The sequence below is a fragment of the Leguminivora glycinivorella genome, chromosome 4 (genome assembly GCF_023078275.1).
Source record: "Leguminivora glycinivorella isolate SPB_JAAS2020 chromosome 4, LegGlyc_1.1, whole genome shotgun sequence".
In the NCBI taxonomy this organism is placed as follows: domain Eukaryota; kingdom Metazoa; phylum Arthropoda; class Insecta; order Lepidoptera; family Tortricidae; genus Leguminivora; species Leguminivora glycinivorella.
The window spans coordinates 26,602,547-26,615,213 of NC_062974.1; the positions used below are offsets into that span (position 1 = coordinate 26,602,547).

A 12,667-nucleotide genomic window follows, 5' to 3' on the forward strand; every position below is an offset into this window, starting at 1 on the left:
TGACGTATGTGTCACCTTATTAAGATTAACCTACGCCCTTTTAACACGCATCTGAAATAGAACTCTTGTATTTAGCCATCGAGTATGCGATAGTGTCAAGTACCATAAGAGCGACTCGCCGAAAAAAAGTAATAAAAAGCAAAAATTATGACCGTGTGTTTAGATTAGGTCGATTTCAAGAGCTTGCGACTTGTGAATATATTTTTAGGGATCCGCATTAAAATACTAGTCAGTTATAAGGAATTAATACCTAACCCTGTAACACTGATGTTACAGTATGAATAGGTAGACGTTTGACCACGAAAATAAGTACCTATTATAGAATTTTATAGACGGTCAACCAAATCTTGGTCTTAAAAAAACCAATAAAATAAGAGAACTAACCTCAAATCACAATTTCATTCTTCACTGTATCTGAACCCTGCAATTTACAATCTCGTACGCAATTAAACTAACTAACGATCAAATAAACAAATAATTTCTAATCGACCACACTTGATTACTTTCACGAAAAAAAACTTGTATGTGTAGTATTAAAAATTACGTAACGAGCAACCATACTAATACTTATTATAAATGGGAAAGTGCGTGTGTCTGTTTGTCCGTCTTTCACAGCAAAAGGGAGCGACGAATTGACGTGATTTTTTTAATGGAGATTGAAGGGATGGAGAGTGACGTAGGCTACTTTCTAAAATGGGGGAGTGGGGAGAAGGGGGGGGGGGTATGGATCATTGAGTTAGTGCTTTTTCAAATTGAACTTTCATTGAATTAAAGTTGAGAATGATCCGTCATTTTTAATTATGCCTTAGTTATCCTTCCAAGGGCCCATGATAATATTTACTTAAAATATGACATATTCAAATATTATTATTTTTTTTGTTCCAGTTGTGTGCAACAAGTGTGGAGAATTGGAATTTAAATTGAACTGTAAGTAGCTACACCTACGGTATTCATTCTTTTTATTTCTAATTGCATGTAGGTATATTCATTTTAATTACATGTAGTTTAGTTATTTGCCATACAAAAAGTGCAAAATTATATATCTTAGCCATGAGTCGGCTAACAAGATAAAACTAACACACAATTAAAGTTGATGAGCATTCATCAAATCATCGCCAACGTAACTATTTTATGCAGTATTTTAACTTAAATAAAGTGGTTTAAAACTTTAACCTTTATTATCTAATGTTGTCTAAGTGTTGCTCTGAGTGACATCTACCTATCTATTTTCGCTGGAATCAATAGTTTTGTTTCAACGGTCGCATTTTAGTGTATGGCATGACAATGTCTTATTATCTATGTTGTCTGTGCTTTAATCTAAAATACATTTATAACCGACACTTAAAATGCTGCATTTAATTCAGAGTTCTCTAGAATTTCTGACTTTTAGGTTATGTCACTGCAAACACTACCTACATATTAGAGGTATATCGTTTTATAGGCGCGATTGTAAAATGTTAATTTAAAATCTAAATGAGAGTGAACAATATTTCTTTTATATTTCATAAAAATCCCCCAAAACATGTTCACTTTGGCATTTTCAACTGTTTTACTTCATTTAAATACATACGTTAGTAGGCATAACTCGAGATATCAACCTACTGAAGAGTTCCGACTCAAGAAGTCAATATACTGTTTCCATGTACACTGTGTCACATCCGTCCAGAGTAATTATGCTCCATTTTTTCCACAAACCATGTCAATGCTCATACAGATCACCGCGCATTGAGACGTGTTTTTGCCGTCCGACATACATGTCAAACACGATTGATGTCGTGTATTCTCCTCTAGTAAAACAACTGCAAGTGACAATTAGGTTGAATTTAGTATTAGTTGTGAGATAATACTATACATATTTAATCCTTTTTTTAAAGGTTCCTCTAGGTTTTTATGTAAGTATTTACTAAACTTATGAAGGCAAAACAGTAAATAAATTTTTAATATTATAAGACATTCTTGGAGCATTCCATAGAAAAGTTAAAAATTCCCAATATCTAGGAAACCATGACATTTTTATTAAGGTCAAATTCTCTTAATGTGATAGCTAATGAGATGTCCTAGATACCCTTGTCGTTTTGGCGTTGGTTTTAGGGACACCCGGTATATTTGTAATAGGTAAACTTTTCGTTGCTTGCTGCTTGTCATAAACACGTAATAAAATATGCAATAATTTCTATCGTTAAAGCAAAATTTTGTAGTCTATGTGTGATAGTGTTAATTACCATCCTGTCTGCTTGGAATTTTCTAACAAAAACTACAACAGGAGATAGATCCATGAGCGGCAATCAAAGTGTTAAGATGAGAGGGTTGTCTTAGCTTAGATTTATATTATTCACTAGCTTCACTCGCGTTCAATTCGAAAATTGCGGAAAGGTCCATACACACTTCCATCTCCCAAAGTAGGGGGTTAGAAAGATACAAAAAGTAGCCTATGTCACTCTCCATCCTTTCAACTATCTACACTAAAAAGATCACGTCAATTCGTCGCTCCGTTTTTCCGTGAAAGACGGATAAACAAACAGACACACACCTTTCCCATTTATAATTCAGTAAGGATTGTTAAATTTGTCTGCCTAAAGTGGCTGAAATCTTAGCGTATAAATCGAAAAGTAATTATTTATAATAATAAGGGCACCTACAAAGCCGAGGTTCTAGGTTCGATCGGCCATTTTTGGGGTTATCTAACTTTTATTTACAAATGATAGTCTAGAGCATAATCATTAATAAGCTTAGGTACTCATAAAGAAGGTTAATTTGCCACATTCTCATTAGTCATAAGTCTGAAACGGTAAATTTTCAGGATTTTCAGTTCATCTGTAGATACATATGTAGTGTGAAAATGTTTTCTTTTGGTACTTTTACTGAAACGTACGAACGTATCATGTTATTTCTGTCAGTCTCAGTACAAGACGTACTGACGCTGTCTGAACTAGCATGATAAATACGAACGTTTCCGGAAAAATACGAAGGAACACCTTTTCGCACTACATCGCTTAGGTTAGGGTAAACTGACCAGTAACTGGCCACTTAAGCAATTTGATAACTTTGAGTTTATTTTTTACCGAATTTTGACGATAAATTATTTTCTTTGTGACACTTATGTACAAAAAGGATCATGGTCTTGTTTTCTCTGTAAGTTATTTTAAAATTAAACAAGGTTTTCATAGATAAATTTAAGTTTAATTAAAAATTGCCCTATTTCACCAGTAACTGGTCACAAAATTTAGTAACTGGCCGTTAGTATACCATTTATTGGCCACATACACTATGATTGGACAATTCGCTTGTAATTATTAAATTATTCATCGAGGTATAATTACAACATGCGTATGAACTGAACATTATATAAGTCACTCTTGGGTTACGATGATAAAAATATAAAGAAAAACGTATTTAGCAATAGGATATTAAATGTGTACTAAAACGAAAGCTTATTGATGTAGTAATGTCTTTCAATATCGGTAGATGGCGTATAATGCATTGAACCTTTATTTCGAGAAAATGAAACCTATGGGTGCCAGTTACTAAAGGTGGCCAGTTACACCTTGGTTTACCCTAGGTTTGTTTTATGGCAATCCGGAAAACTCGTTTCTGTAAAAAACCAAAATTTTTTTTATTTTAAATGGGCTTACTCTTGACCACAGACTAGCCAAAGGCAAAGACGTGGCCTACGATGGAGTGAGCTCACCCAGAAGATGCCTGTTCACCCTTGATTTGAAGGTTGCCGGGTTATATGAGCTCGGAAATATAGCCGCCGGCAAGGAATTCCACTCCTTGGCAGTGCGCATAAGAAAAGAAGAAACAAAGCACTTCGTGCGAATTTGCGGAATATCTACCAAGTAAGGATAGAATCCGGCCGTGCGTCTAAGAGTCCTATAGTAGAATGGGGACGGTGGAATAAGCTCGTGTAGGTCTTGAGCACACTCTCTGAAGTGCAATCTGTAAAACACCGACAGACTGGCGACTTTCCGCCGATGAGCCAAAGACTGTAGCTTAGCCGTTAGTTAAATTATGACTAACGAAAAGGTGGACAAACGATACATTAAGACTTAAGACTTTATGGGAACCAATATAGGTCCAGGCTATCAGTATAAACAGTGATACTGATAGCCCTGCGCGTGAGTCTGGCGGAAGCGGGCGCGAGCCGCGCCGGCGCCGTTTCCGCCGCGCAAGCTTTTTGCGCGCGCGCATCGGACAGTTATGATAAACGCAAGGAACAGAGACTAGTCAACTTAAAGACTGACGACCAAGGGTATTATTACAATTTTTGATAAAATATATACGCGTAAATGAAAATGATTGTAAATAGAGTTATATCTATGTAACTTTCTTATTAAGCTAAGTCTCTTACAAAGTTTTTAAACCCATTTGTGACCTTAGTAGAGTAGGTAGATAGTATAGCTAAGTACCTTCGCTTTCATGCAGTGGTTGCAAGAAGAGGATAAATGACTATTAGACTGGACTATTGGGTTGAAAGGTATATCCACGCAGGACAGAGGAGCTGTAAGGACATGTAAGAATTTATTTGCATTTTCGTATTTTTCATTCATTACGTTGTGAAAAAATAAAGAGGAAGAAAGTGGAATAAACTTATGGAAAAGCCCCAAAGACCTATTAACTAAAACGTTTTTAAATTTTAAATTTATAATGTTGATATCAAAAACATTAAATATTGGCTATGAAATGTGCTCTACCCAGCGCAGTTAAAAGTGGATTTCAAAATATATACCGCTAATACAGAATACAGAAACAAACAGTTCTAAAAATATTTTAATCTGATCGTATTTCGAGGACCCTTTTTGTACAGCAAAGACCCAGAGAGACTAGCAGTCTTTATTACTACTTGTCTCTACAGAGACTACAAAGTCAGTGAGATCGATACTAAGAGTATAATGAAGAGGAACGTCAAGGGCGCTTTTTGCACTGGCAATGGTTATCAATTTGTCTTTGTGTCTGTCGCCGCGTCTGGTTCAATTATTGACCCATTCCAAATTAGTGTAATTGACGTTTTTAGGGTTCTGTAAACGACAAAGACCATTTTGCGCCGTGATTGCCTGTATATCTGTATGTTCGGTGCTAAGTGTGGTTATTTGGCATAATTTTTTTATAACACTTTAAGTTGTCGCGTTTTGTACACATATTTTAAGTCACTCACACAGGCCGGCACGTTATAAGGTAAAAAAAATCAATTGCGCTCGACCTGTGAGTGACTTGAAATATGTAGAGGTATATTGGCATTTGGCAAAACCAAATAAATCCCTTTAATCCTAAGCATTTCATTTCACAGTAAATAATAGTTAATAATTAATCTATTAGGTCAAGATATACTTAATTATAGCGACCCGAAGTGGGTCTTGGCCTCCAACGCTAGATTCCGCCATTGGCTCCTATCCTGTGCGATCAGCAGGGTTAGCACATGATTGCCGCGAGAGTATGTCGCCGCGATATAGACTACCCGTTATGTCATTAATACAGTTAGAAGAAGACGTGTCATCTATCTCGCGGCGACATACTCTCGCGGCCATCATGTGCTAGGCCTACTGATGCCACTCAGTCACTTGAAGGTCACACAGGTCTTTCTGGACCTCATAGATCCATCGGTACCTGGGCCTTCCGACCGGCCGTTTTTCAGTAGATCGCCACAGCTGAGCTCTTTTGGCCGCACGATCCTCTCCCTTCCTCTGACTCCATTATAGCTAAGCTGGAATTTTCACAACAATATTTTGTCAGGATTGCCACTGTTGCCAGTCGATTTGTTTCTCTTCAGCAAGATATGATGAATGCAGTTTTAGGTACTTTGCCAACAAGTGTTGGAAACTTGGAACAATATACCTATGGGCCATTTTATTCAAAGTTGTCCACCCCACTATTTTTTTGAATTTGGAACTTTTTATGTGGTTTTCCATTCCGTTACCATTTTTTCATACATTTTACGGTAACGGAATGGAAGGTTCGAAAAAATGTATGGAAATCTTGGGATATTTTTTTTCTCCTATCAGGATCGAAAGAGCTCGCGATTCTGAGTATTAATCGCGTAAAAAATACCATCTTACAGAAAAAATGGGGTGGACAACTTTGAAAAAAAAAAAGGCCCCTATACTCCTAGTATTACTGAAATTAGTGTTTTGGTCTTTCACTAATAACTACATCATTCATCGTCTACCTTCGTATACAGATTAAAAGCAGAAGTTCTCGCTAAATTAGATAACATTATATTAGTGCAGCCCATTTTAATCACTACATTCGCTCAAAAGCGAAAATCTAATATTGACGTACTTTAACATTAAATTTTAAATAAATATTGGGCCTTACACAGGTTAACCAACCCCAAATTAAGCAAAGCTTGTACTGTGGGTGCTAGGCAAAAATATACTTACTTAAGTTACTTATATAGATAAATACATACTTATATACATAGAAAACATCCATGACTCAGCAACAAATATCTGTGCTCATCACACAAATCATCATTACCGGGATTCGAACCCGGGACCGCGGCGTAGCAGGCAGGGTCACTACGCGCCAGGCCAGACCGGTCGACATTGAGTTACCTGAGTTGAGTACTTATTTGAAATAAACATATTAGATACATTCTTAGACTATTCCATCTCAGCAATCGAAATGCGCAGCTCATTTCACGCAGCTCCCGCGACGTGTAAAGACGTCAGCATTCCTCGGCGTCCGATAATCGCTCGGATGGCGCGGCGTCCCGCCTGTTCCCACGGATCGGATCGGGTAGCAAATGACTAAATACGATCCCTGGATGATGGGAATTCGATATGTAAATTGAACACTTAGAATCTAATAACTTTAAACGAACAATTCTTAAACATTTATATATACAGCGGGGCAAATCTCGACTGGGAGGCAAATGTAACTGGTCCATTTTTTCCATGTTTTACAATGTTTGCATTATTAAATAGAGTGTCCACCGGTTATATATGGTAGGCATGTTCAGTGGATACATGTAGAACTCAACATCATAGTGTAATAATGGAAAAAACGGATTAGTTACAATTGGCCCCCCAGTCGAGATTTGCCCCGCTGTACCTTATCGGCAATCTCGGAAACGGCTCTATAACAATTTCGCTGTTTTTTATGTTGGGGTTTTTGGAGCTGGAGAACAACTGACCTAGATTAGTCTTAGGTCCCAGGAAACTCGAATTCTTGGGTTTTCGAACTCTTAACGAAGCTCGGTCGCCCAAGTAGTACTTTAGTACCTACTTTATAGAACCTGACTATAAAACAAAATGAGTTGAGGAAGCAGTTAAAGGCGCCAGCAAAAATGAAATTAATTTTGACTTTTTGACAGACCCGTGCAAACATTTTCGAAAAAAATTATTACGTTTTTTTCACAGGTGAGGCGGGTCTGTCAAAATCGCTGTAAACTTAGCTGGGTGTGATTCTACTTACAGTACTAGTGCTTACTAAAAAGAAGGCTCGTTGAACTCTTTTCTTCCATCTTTGCTTTAATTTTGTCGTATTGACTGCGGCGAGATTGAATTGGTCAAACTAAACTAAAGCGTTCTACTCTCGAGATAAATAAAACTAGCCGAGTTCTTCTGTCATCATCATCATCATCATTATCAGCCTATCCTCGTCCACTGCTGGACATAGGCCTCTTCTAATGCACGCCACTGCTCCCGATCTTCAGCTAATCTCATCCAGCCAACACCAGCCAACTTGCGGATGTCGTCACTCCATCTTGTCACAGGGCGTCCTGCACCACGTTTACCGAGTCGCGGTCTCCACTCGAGAACCTTTCGGCTCCACCGACCGTCTGTCCTGCGACTAACGTGACCAGCCCACTGCCACTTCAATTTGCTAATCCGGTGAGCTATGTAGGTGAGTTCTTCTGTGTTAATAGAAAAATATATGTCCTTTCTCGCTGCTTCTACGCCTGACCTGCTGAAGTCATAATTTTCTTGCTATCAGTTTCGTATGTTGGAATGACAAACATATACCTAACTAAATTGCGCCCTTCGTTGCTTCTAGTGAGCATACATGATAATTCTCAAAACGAAATGTACTGTATTTATGCTTTTAGGTCTTTCTCTAATCTAAAATGTTTGCAAAATTACATCCTAACAAAAACCACTGACGTCATGCAACGTTAGAAGCTACCGAAGTAGGCGCAGCATCTCGCGCTCAACCGACCGCGTCTTCGCGTTGCCATCACTTGTTTCAACTCAAATAATAGTCTCGCACTACCCAGCATAAAGTGGAATTTTATTTCACATTAATAACATTGGGTGAACGAACTAAGGGTAGAAATGTCTTGTTTTATTACATCGAACTTTACACTTCGATTGTAAATACGCTAATATGCCTCAGTTATAGCTTAGTTGAAATATATCTCAACTGTTATATCAGGGCTGCTAAACGTTTTGTTCGTTTTCGGCACACTACGTCTGCATTTCTCGGCAGTTTCAAGTACTTTGCCAAGAAATGCTGGAATAGCATTCCGCCACCTACTTGAAATTATTTATTTTAAATTAAGTACAATAAAAATCCATAATTTTCACACCTTTGGGTTTGGAGATACCGCGACAGGAATGTTTAGGATCAGTTGCGCACCATCGTTGAGCTCTGGCAACCTGGCAACTACATCGTTATCTCGCACAGCCGCCATGTTGCCCAGCAGCGCGCGACGGCGGCAGATGCTGCGCTCCATTTCCTGCGCACACGCACGTTCACTTCGCAACTAGATCGCTGTTTACACTTACACTTTGTACATGTGTAGTTTAAGTTGATGGTGAGATGTTATTGTTTGCTTATGTAGAAAATTGACGAGTAAATTGAAAGTTGTATCCGGTAACTTTTATCTTAAATTTTATCTTGATAAAAGTACTGTTGCAGTTACGTTGCGTTGTGATCTGCCTGCACTGGCCATAAAGTCATCATCATCCTCCTTGCGTTATCCCGGCATTTGCCACGGCTAATGGGAGCCTGGGGTTCGCTTTGACAACTAATTCCATGATTTGGCGTAGGCACTAGTTTTTACGGAAGCGACTGCCACCTGACCTTCCAACCCGAAGGGTAACTAGGCCTTACTGGAATTAGTCGGGTTTCCTCACGATGTTTTCCTTCACCGAAAAGCGACTGGCAAATATCAAATGACATTTCGCACATAAGTTCAGAAAAACTCATTGGTACGAGCCGGGTTCGAACCCGCGTCCTCCGGATCGAAAGTCGCACGCTCTTACCGCTAGGCCACCAGCGCGCACTGGCCATAAAGTATTATTGTACAAAAGACTCGCTGCCCTAGGGCACTATTATACACTTCTTAGTGTTCACATACAGCCACACATACGTACAAAGTTCTTCGCTAATAACTAAACTAACCATGTTTATTTTTGTAACATTACGAAGAATGTGACCCGTGTGGTGACGGGTTAAGAATTTCACCACCCCCTTTCTTCCCGTGGGTGTCGTAGAAGGCGACTGTGGGATATGGGTTAAATTGTGGCGTAGGCGAGAGGCTGGCAACCTGTCACTGCAATGTCACAGTTTCGTTTTCTTTCAACCCCTTATTTGCCAAGAGTGGCACTGAAACTTGAGTAGTTTCACGTGCTCTGCCTACCCCTTCATGGGATACAGGCGTGATTGTATGTATGTATGTATGTACGAAGAATGTAAAAATATTGAAATAATATCTTCTAATAAGAAATAAACCCCTTTCTTTCCGAAAGTGGCGGGTCCGAACCCCGGCTCGCACCAACGAATTTTTCGGAATTTATGTGCGAAATGTCATTTGATATTTGCTAGTCGCTTTTCGGTGAAGGAAAACATCGTGAGGAAACCGGACTAATTTCAATAAGGTATAGTTTACCCTTCGGGTTGGAAGGTCAGATGGCAGTCGCTTTCGTAAAAACTAAGTGCCTACGGCAATCCTGGGTTTAGTTGTCAAAGCGGACCCCAGGCTCCCATGAGCCGTGGTAAATGCCGGGATAACGCAAGGAAGATGAAGAAATAAACCCCTAAATAAAATTATGTTTAAATTAGCACGTGTGGTGTCTCCTACATGTGATACTTATTTTCCTCATCTTTTAAAAATTGTACGATATATAACCATATACGGTGATACCTAATAGATATGTATCTTGATAGAAATCGAATCGATCGATAAAAACTTTTCCTAGATCAATGCAGTACAGTGCAGCAAGTACAGCAGCTGCGACCCCGTCAAGTCCGGGAGCAATACAAGCACAAATTATATAAACCCGCGGTCAAGCTAGCACTCTCCTCCAAAAAATGCATACTGTATGTGTATTACCATTTATAATAAGTTACCGGACATGTTTAAAGACTAATAATTTTAGTAAATTTAAGAAATTAGTCAAGCAATGGCTCATACAAAAATGTTATTACTGTATAAATGATTTTTTGAATGATATTTTCTAGGGTTGAATAATTTTATGATGACATTGTAATTAGATTCTATTTATTAAGGTTAGTTTTAGTTTTCTTGTTATATGAATTGGTATTATAATTATAGCGTGAATTGTGTGTATCGTCCTAAAATGTATGTACGCCTGTAAAGGTAGAGTTTGGTGAGACTACTTGAGTAGCAAATAGAACCTAATTGTAACCCATTCTCCACATGCATAAATAAATCATTTCATTTCATTTCATTTCATTTCATGCTCGCTATAATGCTCCTTATATCGATCACATTTTCCTATTATAGTAATATTTTCACTATCTATAACAAGAACACGCCCCTGTCATATACCAGGTTCTTTACTCTATAATAATAGAAACTGGAATGCTTTGACAGCTTTATTGCCTTGTCCAGAACTTTCAAATGTAGTAACAATCGTTTTTGCTGTGGAAAAGTGACGAAGACTGGTTCCAAAGGTCTTTGGACTCTGGGTCTAGTTATTATCCCTTCCAGCATGATACGTGAATGGAAGGTTCTAGCAAATGAATAACTTAAGGATTTAACACTTTGAAGTATTTTAAAGGGCCTCTTCTTTCGGCCTTGTTTTAGTTTATCGCCACTCGCTTCGAATATGAGCCATTTTTTTTTCAAAGTTTACCACCCCACTTTTTTTGGTTCAAAATAATTTTCCTAGAAAGTCTTTATAAAGTTCTACTTTTGTGATTTTTTTAATATTTTTTAAACATATGGTTCAAAAGTTAGAGGGGGGGGGACGCACTTTTTTTTCCTTCAGGAGCGATTATTTCCGAAAATATTAATATTATCAAAAAATGATCTTAGTAAACCCTTATTCATTTTTAAATACCTATCCAACAATATATCACACGTTGGGTTTGGAATGAAAAAAAATATCAGCCCCTACTTTACATGTAGGGGGACTACCCGAATAAAACATTTTTTTTTTTTTTTTACTTTGGACTTTATTTTTGCACTTTGTTGGCGTGATTGATATACATATTGGTTCCAAATTTCAGCTTTCTAGTGCTAACGGTTACTGAGATTATCCGTGGACGGACGGACGGACGGACGGACGGACGGACGGACGGACGGACAGAAAGACATGGCGAAACTATAAGGGTTCCTTGACTACGGAACCCTAAAAAAGTGTCCCATGGTTTTTTTCCCCATTCCGTTACCATTTTTTCATACATTTTGTATGGCGGTAACGGAATGGAAGGATTGAATATGTATTGAAATCTTGGGACGTTTTTTAGGGTTCCGTAGTCAACTAGGAACCCTTATAGTTTCGCCATGTCTGTCTGTCCGTCCGTCCGTCCGTCCGCGGATAATCTCAGTAACCGTTAGCACTAGAAAGCTGAAATTTGGTACCAATATGTATATCAATCACGCCAACAAAGTGCAAAAATAAAAAATGGAAAAAAATGTTTTATTAGGGTACCCCCCCTACATGTAAAGTGGGGGCTGATATTTTTTTTCATTCTAACCCCAACGTGTGATATATTATTGGATAGGTATTTAAAAATGAATACGGGTTTACTAATATCGTTTTTTGATAATATTAATATTTTCGGAAATAATCGCTCCTAAAGGAAAAAAAAGTGCGTCCGCCCCCCCTCTAACTTTTGAACTATATGTTTAAAAAATATGAAAAAAATCACAAAAGTAGAACTTTATAAAGACTTTCTAGGAAAATTGTTTTGAACTTGATAGGTTCAGTAGTTTTTGAGAAAAATACGGAAAACTACGGAACCCTACACTGAGCGTGGCCCGACACGCTCTTGGCCGGTTTTTTTCTCCTATCAGGATCGAAAGACCTTGCGATTCTGAGTATAAATACTCATGTTACAAAAAAAGTGGGGTGGACAGGACAACTTTGAAAGAAATGGCCCCGATCCTATTTCCCGCACTTTTATTATAATGCGGAAAAGAGGTAGCGTAGTTTTCTTCAATATCCCATCATTCTTCTTTATCGAATCAACTGTTTAACCCACATGAAGCACATGGTGAAAATCTACAGCTTTGCGAATCATGTTATTACTTTAGAAACCTGTAACGCACGTGGCATCAATATTTCTACGATGAGTTTTTCACGTATTAGAATACGTTACTAGATGACGTAGACGTTACGGGAAACGTAAATTTTATAAACAGAGAGGATCGAGTGTGTAGAAATTACTCAAATTACTGTCCTAGTACAATGTGTAGTTGTCACAGTGCATAGACCGCCATCTCTCGACACAGGATTAAAACTTTTGAACCTCA

General features: G+C 38.1%; 1 protein-coding gene across 3 annotated transcripts in view; it reads left to right on the plus strand.

Annotated features, from left to right (window-relative positions):
- The window catches only part of LOC125225829, a 248,626-nt gene that overhangs the window by 30,076 nt on the left and 205,883 nt on the right, over nucleotides 1-12,667 (plus strand). For all 3 annotated transcript variants that reach the window (XM_048129688.1, XM_048129686.1, XM_048129687.1), the window contains exon 2: nucleotides 886-927. The gene's annotated coding sequence lies outside the window, so the exon portion shown is untranslated. The remainder of the gene's footprint in view (nucleotides 1-885; nucleotides 928-12,667) is intronic.